Here is a 7659-nt window from a genome sequence, read left to right on the forward strand (position 1 = left end):
TTTCTCACCCAATAAAGGAATATTTAATATATCAGTCTACTCTTCATTCTATCAGAAACAGTTATCACAGCTCGTAAATTTGCTTTTTATACATATATGTAAGCATTGAACCAAATTTAGTAATGCCAACATATTAAACAAACAATTGTCTCTTATATATAATACATCTATATATACACTGTCAAAGATACTTGTCTTTGAGTGAGGATTTAAGTTAAGTTAAGTTAAATATAAATAACTGCAACTGAAATCTTTACTGAAGCTCAGTATTTGACACAGAGTTCAAGTTCACTGCTGTAATAACTAATGATGATTAATATAATATATTATATTAATCATCATCATCATATAATATATCATCATATAATATAATAACTATAATAGAAACCGTGTAGAAACAAATGAACAAAATATGTTCTTCATTTCTGTCAAACAAAGCTGCATGACACGTTTCCAGCGGTTAGTATCATGGTTGCTAGGCAACCTGGGCAGGGCGACGGAGGCTAGACCGTCCCATTTCACAAGCCTACAAGCCTCGCACTTCTGCCTTTAGCGGTCTTTGAGTACTCAGCCCTTGAGGACCATTAAGGCTGCGTACTTTAAGGCTACAGACCCTACAGATACAGCCGTAGCCTCCCTGTGCCGGCTGGGCAGACACAGTGACCATGCGAAAAAGCCTGGAAAATTATTGCTAAAGACTTTAAAATATAATCAAATCTGGCTCATTGGAAGCAAAGTTAATGATAAGAGGTATGGCTCAAGAACTTTACGCACTTATGTGTATGTGGGACTGTATTCATAACTTACAACCGTCATCTGTTCCTGTTAAAAAATGTTAAAAACGTGGCTTCACTGAGTGTGCCTTACATATCTAAGTCATTCCTGATACTACAACTAAATGCCACAAAAGTAACACTTTCAACACTTTCCCTGCTCCAAATGACCGTTTTAAAAGTGATGACTGAAATTTTTATTCCTCTGTTAGTGCCATCTGTTTTTAGCCACTGTTAAATGGCTCACTGATTTGACCTATTCTTAACTGTGTCATTTTTTAAAATCTGCATCTGCTCTTTACAACATGCTGCTCACTTTAAATTTCATACAACGTCCTCAAATAAAGAAAAAGAAAGTCTGTTGTCATTTTAAGTTTCTGCTACCAAGTTTCTGTTGAGCTGCAAAAAAATACTAAACATGAAAAACCAGGCTATATTTGACCAGTGCAGTGTTTCCTCAACCATCTGTCTGCCTCCTGCTTATGGAATTGTGTTACACTGTATAGCTCTATGCATTTTCTGTTGCTTATTTTGTGTTGACAGTTTTACTGTTTGTGTGACTTTATGTTTTCAACTTCAACTCTCTGACTACTGTCAAAATGGAAATACTGTAAAACAGGTGGCTGATTCTCCATCACCTAAAGACCCGGAGATTTTAACATAAATTTCTCTGAGTGGCTGCAGTCTCTCTCTTTTTACCCTGGTCATCACTATTTTGCTCTTCATCACAAATAGATAATGTATTTGTTTTCTGCTGGATGACATTATTTGAAACTTAATTCTCCTTTCCACCAGATTTTTAGTAGCATCCTCCTGTCCTGCTCCCATCAACTCTTCAGCATCTGCTCTCATCTTCCAAGTCTTACATGAAGTTTCTCTAATGTTTTTAATACACCTTTGTCAATAATCTTTTCAATTGCCCTATCACCACACCACACACTTATCTTGCAGCAAATGGCATTGTTCTTTCTTTATCAATACAATATTTTACATTATTTCTTCACACACTGGATTTTATTTCAAACATAATATGAACAAATGATCTGAATGCAAGTTACTTACCATGAATCACACCTCCTGTATTAGCCAGAAAATTCAGAGATGTTTCTATGAAGTTCCACATCAACCTTTTGATTGCCCCAATCCTCCTCAACCTGCACTTTGCACCTCCTGCCCAATGGGGTGGTGCCACCACACTCCTCCACGGCTCTCTGTTTTTACGTGGCATCTTACTTCATTAATCCCTGCTGGCCACTTACAGCTGGATGTTCTTTTTTAGGTGTTCAACCTCTATCTTCTATTAAAGGATATTGGGTAGGCACAGTGTTAAGGAGAGGAATGCAGATGGACAGATGATGATAAAAAGGATGGAAATGCATGTGATGGATGTACTTTATTTAATTTATTCATTTTTAAATTTATTTTTTTTTAAGTTTATCACAGGTAGAATCAGTCCCCAGAGGCTGTGGCCAGTCAGAGCTTGCCTAAACAGTGATTTCAGTGGTGTTTGCATAAACTAGCTAAACACACACACACACACACAAACAAACACACACACACACAGAAATCCCCATATTTGGAACACAGGCATCATTTATTTTTTTTCACAGCAAGAAAGCTTAAACCATTCAAAACCCAATGGCTCATAAAAGAACATTGATTGTAAAAAACAAACAAACAAACAAAAAAAGAGGTGTATACACACACTGATTTACCCAATGTGATCAAGGATATTCTGCTATAGAGTTTTTCATTGTCTCTATACTGTCTCTTTACTAAACCGGAAGTGACGTCATTTTCGTGGAAATGTAGTTTTTTACTTGTAGGCCTTAAAAGCCCATACTGGTGTTTTTATAATTGATGTTTGACTTTATGCTTTTCTGAATAGTTGCTGGGATGCTTAGAACTCAAATTGCACTGCTTGAAATAGTTTATTTTGATGCATATGCTGTTTTCTTTGCAAATTTGCATCATCTATCAAACCAAAAACGATTTTCAATTTTTCTGTAGTTTATTGCACTTTTTTTTGCAATTTATGTAGTTACTATGGACTTAATGCATACATATTATTAAAATATGGGCTATAACAGTTGTATTGATGTATAGCAACTTGAAATGCTCCCAAAAATGGCACTACAGCATGTAAAAATATAAAGTAAGCTCTGGTGGCCTTGGTTCTATAGTAGGTCTTAAAGGGTTAAAGTGTTATGAGATAACAATAAAATGCAAAGATTGATGTCAGCGCTTGGAAACAGATTAGGCAACAGATTAAAAAAACTGAGACATAAACTATAGCCTCTACCTGTGACTCACTCTTTGCATCTCTTCCTCCTTCTATCTATCATTCTCCACTTGCTGTCCATCTAAGAACAAGGCACAATTTGCTATTGCGTCAATCTATTATTTAATTATCCACACTTAACAACTCTTACACCTAATCCAAAATTAAATAATGATGGAAAAATGACACAGAACCAAAACATTGTGATTAATAGTTAAATGTTTAGGGGAACAGGCAGGACTCCTTAAAAAAACACACATTTAAAAAAAATCCTCAAGAAAAGGGCACTTGGCACATCCCAGAGAAAAGTGCTCAAGCCCCTTCTATCTGTTGATCATAGCAGTGACATACCACAATTTAGCCTCTAATGACAAATTTCTTTAAAATTCAGGATAAACTAGTTTATAAAAGGATAACTTAGTGCTGAATGTGTGAACAGAACATTGTCTAGAACTCAGTGTAATATTTTTCAGTAGTTTAATGTTAGCCTGTATTTGCTGTACACCCAGTGGAAGAAGATATATATGTATTTTTAGGTTTATGTCAACTGATGCTTCCTCTTTTTTATTCAAAAAATAATTTACATGTCAACAACTTCCTATAAACCTCTTCAGGGTTACTCATTTGCCTTTTTCCTGTTGTCACATCAGGTGGGCTCCGAATTCTTTTCGCATAAAATCATTTTAACAGGGACTGAGCAACATGCAAAGGTAGGCTGTTTGGCTGTATTTATGTTAGAGATTTACTTCGTCTCTCTGAATAAATGCTAATATTACAGCTATAATATTGTAGATTTTAAAACTCTGAATAAAAAATTATTATTCTAATGTGTAAAGATTTAAATTTTGTGAATGCCTATCTCTGTGGTTTTTGGAGGGGTTTAAGCCATGTGTACTTTTTTAAACAAACTATTCCTTGTGCGTAAATGTTGTGTTATTTATTTTATTACACATATATTGCTGTAAGATAATTAGAATAATATATTTTGAACATGTAAATATAACTCAAATAAGAAGAGAAAACTGTCTACAAAATGTTTATCCTCAAAAAAGAGTAAGATGAAGTATACACTTTTTCTGTTCCTGCCCCCTTATTTCAAATTCCATTATTTACAAGTCAGTATTCAGAATTCGACATATTATAGTCGATACATCAAAATGAGGACAAGTCTTCAATAGAATACAATGAGACAGCTCAATCCCTGAGAGGAAAATTTCTTATATTCTTGCAATTTATTGTTTTTAAATATTCGTGCAAATTTTTGTATTGATGATCATTAACTTCATCTGTACAGGTGTTCCACACACTAACTCTGTGATATTTTACATTTGTCCTTACTACTGGCTTGCTGAACATAAAGATTCCTCTTGGTTCATTAGTATTTGGCCTTATTTGGAACAAGTTCTGAATATTGTGAGGCAAAGATTTATTTGCTGCTTTGTACATTGGTTGTGCAGTTCTGAGTTCAGCCAAATCCTTAAATTTAAGAATATTACATTTAATAAAAAGTGGATTTGATGGTTTTTTTTGAAGTGGTTTTATTTAAGTGTTACTTCACATCAGGCATCCCATTGCTAATATTATCATTATTAGTGGTGTAGCAGTTGTAGTATAAGGTGTAGAATTAGTATTAATATAATTGGCCTAACGGCCTTTGCCCTAGGTGGGTTCAGTCTTGGACACCCCGCCTTTTCTAATCTTTGGAACTAATATGGCCTCATGTGTTTCCAATAAAATTAATTAGAACTCTATTACAATTTTGTTTTTCATTACCAATTAATAACAGTAACATTGATAACTCGTGTCTGCTGTTAAACATATTGGTCATATAGCAATATGTATATAAAGCAGCAAATAATGTAAATATAAATACAAATATAAATACAATTTAATATGTAAATATTATAACACATCTCACAGCTTTGAATGTGACCCATTTCCTCGCTTTTTGTGGAAACAGGAAGTATAGATCAGTATCGTCAAACTCATTTGATGGGTCAGACCAGTAACACTCCCTTTTCTGTCAGTGTAAGGAAGTTACATACTTAATAATTTGAAATCTGTCAGCATGACTCTACCAGAAAAAGCTCTCGCAGCTCATTGCCCAGACTGTCCCGTTTTTTTGTTGTTGTTTTCTTCCTTTTTTTCACATTCAGGCCTGAGAGATTCAGTTACAATAGAATAGAATAGCATAGAAAACCTTTATTATCCTACTAATGAGAAATTTGGGTGTTACACAGCTCTTATAGCAAGAGGAATATGAAATATAGAAGGTAGACACAAAGTGGTCCTATATATATAAACAACCATTCATGCCAGCAACAGCTGCTGGTAAGAATGACCTGCGGTAGCACTCCTTCCTACGCTGTAGGCAGTGTAGGGACTAACGCGTTATTAAGGAACGCGTTACAGTAACTACATTATTATTGTGGTAACGAGCACGGTAACTAGTTATTATGCCAAAATCAGCAACACGTTTACGCTACAATATTAAAATAAAAGTCTATTCAGCATGAAGAGTGGGTATATAAGATTATTTGTTTGTTGTCACTGGGTGGTGCTGAGGTCATATTCTGGGGTCAGCTTGTGTAAAGGAAGAAATACATGAAAAGTTTAATTCTCAAAGCTGAAATAAAATCCAATCCTTCCCCCCTGACCGGTGCTTCAGGTTCTGAAGTTCTGCTTTTACATTTTTTCAGTCAATAGTTCTGCTGGTGCCTGACATGCAATATAAAAAGACAAAGCTGTCCAGACTAACAGGTTATCCAGCGTAATATTTCACCTTTGATATTCAAATCAAAATTATAAAGAAGGAGACTCCTTAAATCCAAATCATTGTAATAAAAAGTGGCAGGAAACATCTTTGGGGTGGCTGTAGCTCAGGAGGTAGAGCAGGTCAGCTGCTGGTTGGTTGGCGGTTCTATCCCTGGCATGCCAAATATCCTTGGGCAAGATACTAACCCCAACTTGCTCTCCGATGCATCCATTGGAGTATGAATGCGGATGAATGATAGTTAGAAAGCACTCACCATAAAACAGTGCTTGTGTGAATGGGTGTGTATGGGGTGAATGTGGCGTGTTGTATAGAGCACTTTGAGGACTCCGGGAGAGTAAAAAGGCGCTATACAAGAACCAGTCCAAACTAGTTCATGCATTTATTACTTCCAGGCTGGACTACTGTTTTTCATTATTATCAGGAAGTCCTAAAAACTCCCTGAAAAGCCTTCAGCTAATCCAAAATGCTGCAGTAAGAGTACTGACAGGGACTAGAGAGCAGATTTTTCCTGTTTTGGCTTCCCTTCATTGGCTTCCTGTTAAATCCAGAATTGAATTCAAAATCCTGCTCCTCACATACAAGGTCTTAAATAATCAGGCCCCATCTTATCTTAATGACCTTGTAGTACCATATCACCCTATTAGAGCACTTCGCTCTCACACTGCAGGCCTACTTGTTGTTCCTAGAGTATTTAAAAGTAGAATGGGAGGCAGTTTCCTTCGTCTTCAGGCCCCTCTTCTCTGGAACCAGCTTCCGGTTTGGATTCAGGAGACAGACACTATCTCTAGTTTCAAGATTAGGCTTCAAACTTTCCTTTTTGCTAAAGCATATAGTTAGGGCTGGACCAGGTGACCCTGAATCCTCCCTTAGTCATGCTGCAATAGACGTAGGCTGCCGGGGGATTCCCATGATGCATTGAGTTTTTCCTTTCCAGTCACCTTTCTCACTCACTATGTGTTAATAGACCTCTCTGCATTGAATCATATCTGTTATTAACCTCTGTCTCTCTTTATCCTGTCTTCCTTCTCTCACCCCAACCAGTCCCAGCAGATGGCCTCGCCCCTCCCTGAGCCTGGTTCTGCCGAAGGTTTCTTCCTGTTAAAAGGGAGTTTTTCCTTCCCACTGTTGCCAAAGTGCTTGCTCATAGGGGGTCATATGATTGTTGCGTTTTTCTCTGTATCTATTATTATAGGACATACTGAACAATATAAAGCGCCTTGAGGCGACTTTTGTTGTGATTTGGCACTGTATAAATAGAATTGAATTGAATTGAAATGAATTTACCATATTTGGGAAAACTTTATCAAGGGTTAATCTAACAAAGGTTAGTTTGTCAATTTTCTACTACTTTACCCATATTTTGATTTGACTAGTGTATATTTTGGTAATAATTTTTTATTTGAATTATTATGGACAGGCGAAATGTAACCCGCTCCTGAGTAAGTACACCTCACTCTAGGTTCAGTAGTCAAGTATGAGTGCATGTGATGATAACACACGTTTTGAGTTAACTCTAAACAATCTTAATGCAACAACAGATAACAATTACAAGACAGAAATTACAACTGAGGCCTTCACTAAAAAGAAGAGGAACAAGAGAAAACTGTTCTTAATCTCTTGAAATGATGTTTAAAGGGTATTTGGTTAGTTGCAACTCCACCTTTCACTGGTCCTGCCCACCCACTTAAGATCAATGTAAAACGAGTTTGACACCACTGCTCTCTAGCGTTTATACTCGGGAGTTAAAGTGGGCTGGAAGGAGTTCAGGTGTCCGCAAGTTTTGGTTGTGGTACTTAAGAATCTAGCTGGAGATACAGAAGAAGATTCTG

This window comes from Haplochromis burtoni, unplaced genomic scaffold (genome assembly GCF_018398535.1).
Source record: "Haplochromis burtoni strain Fernald_Lab_line unplaced genomic scaffold, NCSU_Asbu1 Contig_121, whole genome shotgun sequence".
NCBI lineage: Eukaryota > Metazoa > Chordata > Actinopteri > Cichliformes > Cichlidae > Haplochromis > Haplochromis burtoni.